Source organism: Mus caroli, unplaced genomic scaffold, assembly GCF_978045245.1.
Source record: "Mus caroli unplaced genomic scaffold, Mus_caroli_1 scaffold_1, whole genome shotgun sequence".
NCBI classification, from domain to species: domain Eukaryota; kingdom Metazoa; phylum Chordata; class Mammalia; order Rodentia; family Muridae; genus Mus; species Mus caroli.
In genome coordinates this window covers 99064276-99078143 of record NW_028227256.1, presented here as the reverse complement: position 1 = coordinate 99078143, position 13868 = coordinate 99064276, and the positions used below count along the sequence as shown (strand labels likewise).

General features: G+C 37.2%; 1 pseudogene; it reads right to left on the bottom strand.

The window, feature by feature from the left end:
• Positions 1 to 13868, bottom strand: part of LOC147006094 (contactin-associated protein like 5-2-like) — a 195864-nt pseudogene that overhangs the window by 175621 nt on the left and 6375 nt on the right.

Genomic DNA, 13868 nt, shown 5'->3' with positions numbered 1-13868 from the left:
TGTAATCTGCATGCTGCTACCCTCTGTAATCTGCATGCTGCTACCCTCTGTAATCTGCATGCTGCTACCCTCTGTAATCTGCATGCTGCTACCCTCTGTAATCTGCATGCTGCTACCCTCTGTAATCTGCATGCTGCTACCCTCTGTAATCTGCATGCTGCTACTCTCTCTAATCTGAATGCTGCTACCCTCTCTAATCTGCATGCTGCTACCCTCTCTAATCTGCATGCTGCTACCCTCTGTAATCTGCATGCATACATACACAGATGTCAGCCAAAGAATCAAAGTACCTCAAGCATCGTAAACCCTTGATGATTTGTTCATTTTGCAGTAGTCATCATAATGAAGTCTGGATTAAAATATTTTCTGAGAAGATTTTTGAGTACGTGGGTACTTTGAAATCATTAGAAAGGATCCTGGTAAAGACAGATATGAAGGGAGGGATACTTAGAAAGGGGATAAATTTGAAATATATATAAGGAAACTAATTCAATTAAAAAACAATAAAAACAAAACTAAGCTTAAAAAAATAAAATTGTGGGTTGGGCATGTTGGCACAGGCCTTTAATCCCAGCACTTGGGAGGCAGAGGCAGACAGATTTCTGAGTTCAAGGCCAGCCTGGTCTACAAAGTGAGTTCAAGGACAGCCAGGGTTAGACAGAGAAACCCTGTCTCAAAACAAACAAACAAAAACAAAAACCTGTTTGCCTTTTGAAACTTGTCCTTATATTAAAAAATCTTCCCAAACCTTTTGAATGTCTTTGAGTTTTTTACAAAGAAACAATTTTATTGAAAATGAATAAAAATATCATAATCTCAGTGTAACAGAAAAGCTAATGCATTTTGTAGTCTAATTTGAACATGAGCAAGTACAGAAAATAAACTTTAGTGAAATCACTGAGAACTTTGCAGAAATACAATCTATGTACAGACTTAAAGTTATCATTACTAAAACAGTCTAAAACATTGCTTTTCCATTTTCATAAAAATTAGTTAAACATTGTTGTATTTTTTTCCTTTTGGTACTTGCATGTATTTTTCTTAGCATGCTGACATGAAAGGTCTCACAGTAAAGTCTTCCCATCCATCTTTCTTTAGCATTCATTTGACTTCATGACCTCAGAGATGTCACAGATGGGAGTAGGACACTTACAAGGGTATAATTTATTTATTTAAACCTGCATACAAACTGCTGCTGGCAAGAAAAAGTGGAGAATCTGCATGTATTCTCAATGACTAGTTACAATTTTCTATTAGAGGGAGATAAGAAATTATATACATGTGAGATATGAGCATGCATGTGTGCGTGTGTGTGTGTGTGTGTGTGTGTGTATGGTCACATGTATGTGTTGCTTGATTTTGCAAGGCAGAGGTCAGTGTCCAAGATCCTTCTCAATTATTCTCTACCTTATGTTTTTGGTACAGTATCTCTCTTTCTGAACCTGGGGCTAACCATTTTTATTAGATATCCAGCAGTATTATGCCAGCAGTATTATGACTCTTTTGCCAATGAGAAGAATTCCTGGCTATGTTTTTAGGGGTCTGGGGAACTAAACTCAAGTCCTCTCTCTTGCATGAAAGTACTTTATTGGTTAATCTGTTTACTAGTTTATTAAAAAAAAAATTCTCCTGAAGCATGGGTAAAACAGTAAAGTAGATCTGAATATGAAGAGAATGGTGAATAGAAATCATCACTGCTTCTCATAGAGTGTAATGAGTGCCACAGATTAAAGTGAAAGGTTAGAAATAACCATGCCTTAATAAAGAATGGAGTCTTAAGAAAAATGTATGCATGGCTACTTTTGCAATGTACATATCCTGAGGAAACAATGAAAAATGCTGAGAACATAATTAATCATAACATATTACCCAGATTTAACAGTCTCAGTACTTGTCTCTCTGATAGTAAGTGATATTAGCTTAACACTAAAAATTTTTCCTGGTGGCTAGTGGTAAAGATAAAGCAAAATCTGGCTAAGAACTACTGACATTGAACTCATAAATGGCAGCATTTACAGCTCATTTCCAGTCGGAGGAAGTCTTTAATGCCAAGGTGTTCTAGAAATACTCTTAGAATGAAATGTCAGCCCTGAGTTCCGCATGGAAGGTAGGAAAGTGGAGGTAAGCAGCTTCAGTAGTAAACGAGACAGCGTTCCAGAAGTGTCCTGAGAAGCACAGACACTTTAAACATTTGTTTTCAATGTGCTATGAAAAAGCAATGGGCTTGTGGGTAATTTCCAAACACTGAAGGGAAAAATGATAAGGGAACCAAATAGTTCAGATAACTGGCAGTTAAGGGTGAAGGGCATTTACTCACAGTCACCATAGCAATGCAAGGGGTCAATTTTCCAAGAAATTTCTAAATTTAATCTGCTGGTATCAGTGATAATTATTTGAGTTACAGGCAAGTGATCTGTAAAGGAAAGAGAAACCAGTATCTTTTGCCCTCAAAACATAAATTTAAGGGAGGGGTGAAAGATAAAATGTAGGTTATGCTAAAACCCCTCTGCTTTCAGTGGAGTATTATTTGCAGTATTAATGTGACATTATAAATCACTTCATTTTCCTTTAAAAGAAGATCTTCTATGTGAGGAACTAACTTGAAAACAGACATCACAAAAGAACTTGAATTGAATGCAGCCTGGCTAGTGTTGAAAGGAGCTTAATAGAAGGTCTTTTATTGGGGAGTTTGTTTGAATAGTTGAAATTCCAATTACAGAACCAATGGCCTGCATCAAAAAACCTCTGAATTTTATATCTTCCATAAATGTGCTTGCAGGAGCACAGGTAGTTTACAAAGATCACAGTGCTGATCACAGCCAAGAGGCCCCAAATTCTCACCCCAGTGTTATATGACGCTAAACATCAATTCACATTCCTATAAAAGAAGATACTCTATCTGAGGAACTAACTTGAATACAGATATCATCAATCCCTTTCAAAACTCACTCAAAGGACTTGGATGAACCACCTGCCAACAGGTTTTAATCAGATTTGAATGTTCCCAATCACACATTAAATTGTGTAAAAATGAATTTCTATAATTAATTGGTTGCTTTTTGGTTCTTTAGAAAGATCTTACCTCCCTTGATGCTATGATGAAGGTTTATTTTGTTCAAGGGTACCATTCATCATGGTGCCAGGAGCTTGTGGCAACTGGTAACAGTCCTATCAGGATGTAAAGAGGTGAATAATGGTGTTCAATTCCCTCTTTCCCTTTTACTCAGTCTGGAGTACCAGAATATGGAATGGTCTTTACATCTCAGTTCATCTCATTGATCTAACCATGCTTATCTCGTTATTGATTCCAGATCCTGTCCAGTTGGCCATCTGTGTTGAATATCATATATGTATTCTGTTCTCCCAAAGTGTGGGCAATTCTGCACATGTTCTGCATTGACAGAGCCTGGGTATTGGCTCTGTAGGAATTTGTGTAATGACTAGTGTCTCTTCAGTCATTTTGCTGTCCCATTTGGGGATGAGCACCCCACCATCCCACTCTCAACACAGAGGCCAATTTCAGTTTTCTACCTTGTCCATTCTCCTATAAGGCACTTCTTGTTTATGGTTGGGTAAGCAACTATAATTAAATTCGGTGTCACAGAAAAATGGAGATATGAAAGTAAAGGGAGCTTAGATGAGCACCAATAGGAAGGGGTCCAAAAATAAACAGGAATAAAAAATTGTAGAAACACATAGAAACATATGAAACTATCAAATGATAAAAAATGAAGGCATTTTGCACATGGCATAGATACATGAGGATTCAAAGTACCAGTAAGATGAAAACTCTTCTTTTTAGTCATGTATTTTGAAATCTTTGAGTATCTTATAATAAAGGTATATTTTTAAATAAACCTTATAATTACAAATTCAACAAAATAACCACCTGTAACCTCATGTATATAACCTTAAAACTGTATGTATCATTTAAAATGTGGCAGATCAGGTATTAGAACTGCATGTAGTTTGCAGAGCAGACAAGGGACACAAAGGGCTCGTCTTGTAGTTCAATTCTGAGTAAGAGCTGCATATAGCAGTAATCCCTTGTGTGTCATTTCTAAGCAGTAGCTCTTCAGGTTGTTTCTAAAGACAGGGTCTCCCCAAGGCCTTGAATTTGCAGGTTTGGCTAAGCTTCACAGATCATTAGTCCTTGGTGTGTTTGTAGGGCTTGACAGATGAAAAATAGAGAGAAAACTCAGTGTACATCTTCAGTGTCTGTGTGCACTTGTTTGTGTTCATGTGTGAGTGTGAATGTGTGTGTGGAATGAATACATGGGTTCAGCTGTGTGCATGGATGTACATGTGTGTGCACATGTGAGCAGAGCATCGTTTTCTTGGATGTCTCCATCTTGCCCAGATCTTGTTGTGTCTTCAGTGACTCATCATTGGAATAATAAGTATAAATCATGATGGCTGGCTCATTTTACATAAGTTTTTGAGACCAGACTCAGGTTCTCCTGCTTATTCAACAAGTACTTTCCCAAATGAACTATGTGCACTCTTTTTCTTACAAACATTAAAAAGATGCATCATAGAACAGAAATGGATAATATATCATTTATACTATGTATTCCCTATAGATGATGGCATAGCCACATCACTGACTCCATTTGCAGAAGATCCTTTAATACAACTCTTGACAGGATAACACATAATTCTATTCCACCTAAAATTTCCAAAAACGATCATGTGAAAGTTGGCTTTAAATTCAATAGTAAGTTGCAAGTACCTCCTAATCTACCCCCCATTTTTATTTTTCTCTTGAGTGTATAGCACAGTTCTACTCTCTCTACATGAATACACTGCAACATTTATTATTTTTTAATTATGTTCTTTTTAAAACATCTTACTTCCAAATCATAGGCCTAAACAAACTGTGAGAAAATTGCCTCCAGGCATTTATTCTTAAAGGTCAAGTCAGAAAGTACCCAGAGGAAGGGTTTGGAAACTGCTTGATGGTTAAGTGACTTAAGTATTTCTCCAGGACCAGAAAATAAAGAAAAAAAAAACATGAAGTAGTATAACAATCCACAGGCAGAGAGCAGAGTTAGCCAAGAGCTAACAGAAAGAAGCCATCAGAAGGACACCTCTACACTCCCTCACTCTCAGAAGAGTAAAAGGCCATTGTCCTCAGAGGAGCAGACTCACTTCTCTCCATCAAAAGGTCTGATTTGATGCCAATGTCATATATACGTACATGAGTATCCAGTGAGTAACAGTCCCAGATAACCACTCAAGCACTTTGATCTTCTGCCTAACTAGTTCCAAAAACAAACTGAAAAGTTTCTTAGCTTAGAAACTGATAAACATAAGCAAATGACATATTTTGAAGGGCTGGTTGTCTTGGATCCAGGACCTGCTTCTTTCTATCTGCCCAGAACTGGACTAACAAGTGTTTACGTTATGTTAGATTTTTTCTTTTATTTTTCCTTTCTCTTTCCTTTTTTCCTTTTTGTTTTTTTCTTTTCCTTTTTTTTCTTTTCCTTTCTTTTCTTTTCTTTTCTTTTCTTTTCTTTCTTTCTTTCTTTCTTTCTTTCTTTCTTTCTTTCTTTCTTTCTTTCTTTCTTTCCTTCTCTCTTTCTTGCCCATCTTCCTTCCTTCCTTCCTTCCTTCCTTCCTTCCTTCCTTCCTTCCTTCCTTCCTTTCTCTCTCTCTCTCTCTCTCTCTCTCTCTCTCTCTCTCTCTCTCTCTTTCTTTCTCTTCTCTCTCTCTTGCTCTCTATCTTGCTCTCTCTCACTCTCTTTTATAGATTTTGTATGTGATATTTTACTTGGGTTCTGGGAGTCCAGCTGAGTTTTAATGCTTGTATGCTTGTATGGAGAAAACTATTGTCTGAGTTATACCCTCAACCCCCCCCAAAAAAAATTGAAAGAGATTGGAAAATTAATACACAACACAGCTATATATGGTAAACTTGGTAATTAGTTTAATGGTGAAATCAGAGAAGACTGTGGCTAACAAGGTAATCAACACTCGTTAAGTCTCACCAGGATTTAACCAACCTACCCAAGAACAGAGTTAAATATATGTCCAAGAGAAGTCACATAGTATCATTCATGAGTGACTGCAGAATCATTCCATAAATAAGCTCTCTGAGGCAGAGAGTGAAATCCAATTCTACACTGTAGTTTGAGGCTCCAGGAATCTACATAATAAAAAGAAACGAGAGAGAGAGAGAGAGAGAGAGAGAGAGAGAGAGAGAGAGAGAGAAAGAGAGAGAGAGAGAGAGGGAGGAAGGGAGGGGAAGAGAGAAGGAGGAGGAGGAGGAAGAGGAACAGGAGAAGAGAAGAAGAAGAAGAAGAAGAAGAAGAAGAAGAAGAAGAAGAAGAAGAAGAAGAAGAAGAAGAAGAAGAAGAAGAAGAAGAAGAAGAAGAAGAAGAAGAAGAAGAAGAAGAAGAAGAAGAAGAAGAAGAAAGGTAGGAGGAATAAGTGAAGGAAGTACTGAAGGAAGAAAGATCCCCTAAAATCATATTGCTCTTTAAAATTAAGAATGACGGGTCTGTCTTTCCAATGATAAAGCAAAAGGAACACTGCTTTATGAAAAGATAGACCAAGGGCAAATGCAATGACTAGAACTCCAAACCCTCCAATCCTCACTTTCATATGAATCAGTGAAAGAAGCAGGCAGAAAATCTCTGTGAATGGCACTTTACTGTTGTTGAACCTAGTATTTGGACAAGAAAACTTTCAAGTCAGAATATGAGCTGTCACCTGGAGGTACCCATTGCCATGTATCTTCCTCTTTAACATGATATATAAACATGTTTTCCTCCTTTTTTTATGCCTACTTTCTCCATCCTGAAAAGTCACCCAACACTTTTCTACACCATATGCAGGACCCAGCAGTCCTCTGTGTTTTCATTTACACCTTTAGAGATCTCCTAGACTGTTTCAGAATGTTCAACCTTGTAGGCTTGGGAAATAGACAGTCCAGTAGGTGAAAGTATTTGTCACAAACACGTGGGGAATTGCACTCACATCACCAGAAAGCATATAAGAAACAATGTGCCTGTATTAGTCTGTAACCCTAGTCTACCAAATGTCAGGAGGATCCATGGATTCTATTGGATATCATGTCTTAAGTTTAGCAAAAGACTCTGGGTAAAAAAAAATATATATATAGCAAAAAGAAAGACAGACAGAGAGAGACAGAGACAGAGAGACAGAGACATAGAGACAGAGAGCAGTGGGGAGGGGGAGACAGACAGACAGACAAAAAGACCTACAGACAGGAACCCAAACTAAACCTTTGTTCTTTGTATCAGAAAACAGGAATGTACCTACCCATACTCACAATTATGCAAACACCTTAACAGTGACATGCGTGCATGCACTCACTAACACACACACACACACAAAATCATATATATGTATCACACACACACACACACACACACAATCATATATATGTACCACACACACACACACATACACACACACACACACAAAATCATATATATGTACATAAAAGCAAAGATGCATAAATAAGAGAAAATGTATGATATTTTTCTTTCTGTAGTTTGCTTAACATCAAATACTTAGCTCCAATTATATTTCATTTCCTACAAAACAGACAAACAACAGCAAAAAACTCACTGAATTGTTTACTCCTGTAAAACATTGTGCAAGGATGGCATATTTTCTTCACTCAATTTGTTGTTGGAAATGAAGACTGATTTTATTATTTCTTTATTTCCTCCTTCTTGCTATTTAGATTTCAGTTGTAACAGGAACCCTTCAGTAATCAGTTTTAAAGAACAGTAAAGTTTCTCCCCATAATTTTTACAACTACTCAAGTCATTATAGACAGAAAGTACTTAAAATAAAATTCTGTTTATATAGCTAAGAACAATTTTTACCCTTGCAAATATTCTCTAGACAACATGGTAAAACTATTTTCAGCCTATCAAATATATGCTAAAACAGTATGACAGTCTCATGATTAACAGGATGGCCACATATATTCTATGTATATTACATGCCATTTTATTTGAAAGATCAGAACAGCTATGCATTTTAGTATGGGCAGTAGACCTTAAACCAATAGATATGTGGCCAAGTATGCCCCTGATTGATTTGTCTAGTTGAGGCTTCCTTTAATTTTAAGGAAAGAATTCTTCTAGAAATAACAATTCAGTGACATTTTTAACCCCACTACACCTCCATCTTTTCTAACTCTCTCCCACTCTTTTACCAACCATATGATACTCACACACTTTCGTAGTTCATTTGATCTCATTGGAACATATAACAGTAAGTACTCATAACCAGACTCTGTTTTAATAGAATAAAAAAGAACAAGTAACGGGTGACTAAGACTATAAATCCCTCCAAGAAGACTTGCTTATGATGAAGAAAAATGGATGCTTCTCTGTGTGATTTTAGAAATTCTGTGAGACTTCTCTCTGGAATCTTCATGGCACAACCTGATGCATAATTCCCACATTAGCAATCCCATTGGTGAAGTTGAAAGGATTCTTTAACTGAGCTAGAATAACAAGTCAACCAAAATCAAGGGTAGGTTTTCTGGGATATGGATATCATATATTGCTAAATGATCCCAGAATGTTTAACTGACAATGTTGTCCAACATGTATAATGGATTAAGATGCTCCATTAACACAATTTTGTTCTTCTATTAACTTTACCCAATAGCATAAATTAAGGATTGTTACATTGCAAAGCTTTTAGGGATTCTAACATTCATCCAGAACACTGAGGGAAATAGTAATAATTTAAGAGTCTGGAAAAAATATAAAAATATGTTTAAAACTAGGTTAGATCTCTTTTAGCCATGAATGCAGGGAAGAGTAAAGCTGATACAATGCTTCCGGATTCTTTTTTTGTTTTGCTCTTTCTTCAATAGACAGTAGAGTTAGGTAGATGTGACAAGTGCATTTCAAATTCTACTGGATCTTGTGGCTAAATTAGAACAATGTCTTGAACCAATAAAATTAGCTCATAAGAATTTCAATAAGAAGTTCTGTGATCTGAGGGTAAGTAAATAGCCCATAAAAGAAGGGCTTTTAGTATAAGCATGAGTAAAATGAGTCATGCATATAAAACCAGATGTAAAGCTATAAGTTTATACCTAGAGAGAGGAAGATGGAAATAGACAGATCTTTTGAAATTTCAGGCGAACTAGTCTAGTCTACTTGACAACCTCCTGGTTCTAGTACGAGAAAAAAAATCTCAAAATAAAAGTGGAAAGATCCTAAGGAATGTCAGTTGAAGCTGATTTCTTGGTCTTCACATGTGGGCATACCTCTACACACACACACACACACACACACACACACACACACACACACTTGTGTGTGTGTCACAATTCAATTATTGAATACTACCTCATTTTATTCCTTCATCTCCTGTTACAATCACAACAATGTGCTTAAGCAGGGATTTTTGTATGCATTCATATTTTTCAGTCTGATTATACAAATGTTCCCTCCTTTTCATATAACACTAGTATAGTTGTTCAAATCTTAGCTACTTCTTTTATTTGAAATCCAGCTTCCTATAAATTTCAGCCCAGTTTCTGGCATCAAAAATTTTATCCCTGCAATCAAATGTACCATATTGATCCACTCATGACTACAGAACATTTCCCCCACCACCCTATGGATTTCTCCAAGACAAAGAATATATGACTTTCCTTATCGCTAATTTTAATTTCCTAGGGTAAATAGCATAGAGTGGTTTTTTGTCAACACACTGAAAATTAACAATACTACATGTGGTAAGACGTGCATTATGATATAGGTTGGATTTTTCTGGGAATAATATAATGGTTTTTTGGGGTAGAGTTTATCTTAATGCTATAGCTATGACAACTAATTTAACAGAATACAGAGGTAATCAAGGCCTTTAATAGTTGTTATGGAGCTGTAGCCTGTCTCTAGTAGAAGGGGGAGGGAAGATCACAGTAAACTCTCCAGGGATTCTAGTCATTACTCTTCCTTTCCTCACCCCATTTGCATGTTATCTAGGAAGATACCAAAGCATGTAATACATGGAAGGACTCATGAAAGGTAGCTTCCAGGATGGACTTTGTATAAGATGGGGTAGAACTTTGAGGCAATACAATTGTTTGAGTGCCACTGCTGTTTCTTTCTTTTTTTTTTTTTTTATTAGGTATTTAGCTCATTTACATTTCCAATGCTATACCAAAAGTCCCCGATATCCCCCCTCCCAATCCCCTACCCACCCACTCCCCCTTTTTGGCCCTGGCATTCCCCTGTATTGGGGCATATAAAGGTTGCAAGTCCAATGGGCCTCTCTTTCAAGTGATGGCCTTTTAGGACATCTTTTGATACATATGCATCTAGAGACAGGAGCTCCGGGGTACTGGTTAGTTCATATTGTTGTTCCACATATAGGGTTGCAGTTCCCTTTAGTTCCTTGGGTGCTTTCTCTAGCTCCTCCATTGGGGGCCCTGTAATCCATTCCATAGCTGATTGTGAGCATCCACTTCTGTGTTTGCTAGGCTCTGGCATAGTCTCACAAGAGACAACTATACCTGGGTACTTTCAGCAAAATCTTGCTATTGTATGCAATGGTGTCAGCATTTGGAAGCTGATCATGGGATGGATCTCTGGATATGGCAATCACTAGATGGTCCATCCTTTCCTCACACTTCCAAATTTTGTCTCTGTAACTCCTTCCATGGGTGTTTTGTTCCCTATTCAAACAAGGGGCAAAGTGTCAACACTTTGGTCTTCCTTCTCTTGAGTTTAATATGTTTAGCAAATTGTATCTTATATCTTGGGTATCCTAAGTTTCTGGGCTAATATCCACTTATCTGTGAGTACATATTGTGAGAGTTCCTTTGTAATTGGGTTACCTCACTCAGGATGATGCCCTCCAGGTCCATCCATTTCCCTAGGAATTTCATAAATTCATTCTTTTTAATAGCTGTGTAGTACTCCATTGTGTAAATGTACCACATTTTCTGTATCCATTCTTCTGTTGAGAGGCATCTGGGTTCTTTCCAGCTTCTGGCTATTAAACATAAGGCTGCTATGAACATAGTGGAGCATGTGTCCTTCTTACCGTTTGGGACATCTGGATATACACCCAGGAGAGGTATTGTTGAATCCTCCAGTAGTACTATGTCCAATTATCTGAGGAACCACCAGACTGATTTCCACAGTGGTTGTACAAGCTAGCAATCCCATCAACAAAGGAGGAGTGTTCCTCTTTCTTTGTATCATCGCCAGCATCTGCTGTCACCTGAATTTTTGATCTTAGTCAATCTGACTGGTTTGAGGTGGACTCTCAGGGTTGTTTTGATTTGCATTTCCCTGATGATTAAGGATGTTGAACATATTTTCAGGTGCTTCTCTGCCATTTGGTATTCCTCGGGTGAGAATTATTTGTTCAGTTCTGAGCCCCATTTTTTAATGGGGTTATTTGATTTTATTGAGTCCACCTTCTTGAGTTCTTTATATATATTTGATATTAGTCCCCTATCCGATTTGGGATAGGTAGAGATCCTTTCCCAATCTGTTGGTGGTCTTTTTGTCTTATTGATGGTGTCTTTTGCCTTGCAGAAGCTTTGCAATTTTATGAGGTCCCATTTATCAATTCTTGATCTTACAGCACAAGCCATTGCTGTTCTATTCAGGAATTTTTCCCCTGTACCCATATCTTCGAGGCTTTTCCCTACTTCCTTCTCTATAAGTTTCAGTGTCTCTGGTTTTATGTGGAGTTCCTTAATCCACTTAGATTTGACCTTAGTACAAGGAGATAGTAATGGATCAATTCGCAATCTTCTACATGATAACAGCCAGTTGTGTCAGCACCATTTGTTGAAAATGCTATCTTTTTTCCACTGGATGGTTTTAGCTCCCTTGTCAAAGATCAAGTGACCATAGGTGTGTGGGTTCATTTCTGGGTCTTCAATTCTGTTCCATTGGTCTACTTGTCCATCACTATACCAGTACCATGCAGTTTTTGTCACTATTGCTCTGTAGTACATCTTTATGTTGGGCATGGTGATTCCACCAGAGGTTCTTTTATCCTTGAGAAGAATATTTGCTATCCTAGTTTTTTTGTTATTCCAGATGAATCTGCTGATTGCCCTTTCTAATTCGTTGAAGAATTGAGTTGGAATTTTGATGGGGCTTGCATTGAATCTGTAGATTGCTTTTGGCAAGATCGTCATTTTTACTATATTGATCCTGCCAATCCATGAGCATGGGAGATCTTTCCATCTTCTGAGATCTTCTTTAATTTCTTTCTTCAGAGACATGAAGTTCTTGTCATACAGTTATTTCACTTCCTTAGTTAGAGTCACACCTAGGTATTTTATATTATTTCTGGCTATTGAGAAGGGTGTTGTTTCCCTAATTTCTTTCTCAGCCCGTCTGTCCTTTGTGTAGAGAAAGGCTATTGACTTGTTTGAGTTAATTTTATATTTATGGGTATGTTTTTGCTTCATTTTCATTGAACTCTAAGAAGTCCTTAATTTCTTTCTTTATTCCTTCCTTGACCAAGGTATCATTGAGAAGTGTGTTGTTCAGTTTCCACGTGAATGTTGGATTTCTATTACTTATTTTGTTATTGAAGATCAGCCTTAGTCCATGATGATCTGATAGGATGCATGGGACAATTTCAATATTTTTGTATCCGTTGAGGCCTGCTTTGTGACCTATTATGTGGTCAATTGTGGAGAAGATACCATGAGGTGCTGAGAAGAAAGTATATCCTTTTGTTTTAGGATAAAATGTTCAGTAGATATCTGTCAGATCCATTTGTTTCATAACTTCTGTTAGTTTCAATGTGTCCCTGTTTAGTTTCTGATTCCATGATCTGTCCATTGGTGAAAGTGGTGTGTTGAAGTCTCCCACTATTATTGTGTGAGGTGCAATGTGTGCTTTGAGATTTACTAAAGGTTCTTTAATGAATGTGTCTGCCCTTGTATTTGGAGCATAGATATTCAGAATTGATAGTTCCTCTTGGAGGATTTTACCTTTGATGAGAATGATTTGCCCCTCGTTGTCTTTTTTGATGACTTTTGGTTGGAAGTCAATCTTATCAGATATTAGAATGGATTCTCCGGCTTGTTTCTTCATACCATTTGCTTGGAAAATTGTTTTCCAGCCTTTCATTCTGAGGTAGTATCTATCTTTTTCTCTGAGATGAGTTTCCTGTAAGCAGCAAAATGTTGGGTCCTGTTTGTGTAGCCAGTTTGTTAGTCTATGTCTTTTTATTGGGGAGTTGAGACCATTGATATTGAGAGACATTAAGGAAAAGTAATTGTTGGTTCCTGTTAATTTTCTGTTCTTGTGGCTATCTTCTTTTAGGTTTATTGAGGGATTACCTTCTTGTTTTTTCTAGGGCGAGGTTCCCGTCCTTGTTTTGTTTTTGTTTTTGTTTTTTTTCTGTTATTATCTTTGAAGGGCTGGATTCGTGGAAAGGTAATGTGTGAATTTGGTTTATTCGTGGAATACTTTGTTTTCTCCATCTATGGTAATTGAGAGTTTGGCTGGGTTTAGTAGCCTTGGCTGGAATTTGTGTTCTCTTAGTGTATGTATAACATCTGTCCAGGCTCTTCTGGCTTTCATAGTCTCTGGTGAAAACTCTGGTGTAATTCTGATAAGCTTGCGTTTATATGTTACTTGACCTTTTTCCCTTACTGCTTTTAGTATTCTATCTTTATTTAGTGCATTTTTGTCCTGATTATTATATGTCTGGAGGAATTTCTTTTCTGGTCCAGTCTATTTGGAGTTCTGTAGGCTTCTTGTATGTTCATGGGCATCTCTTTCTTTAGATTTGGGAAATTTTCTTCTATAATTTTGTTGAAGATATTTGCTGGTCCTTTGAGTTGAAAATCTTCATTCTCATCCACTCCTATTATCTGT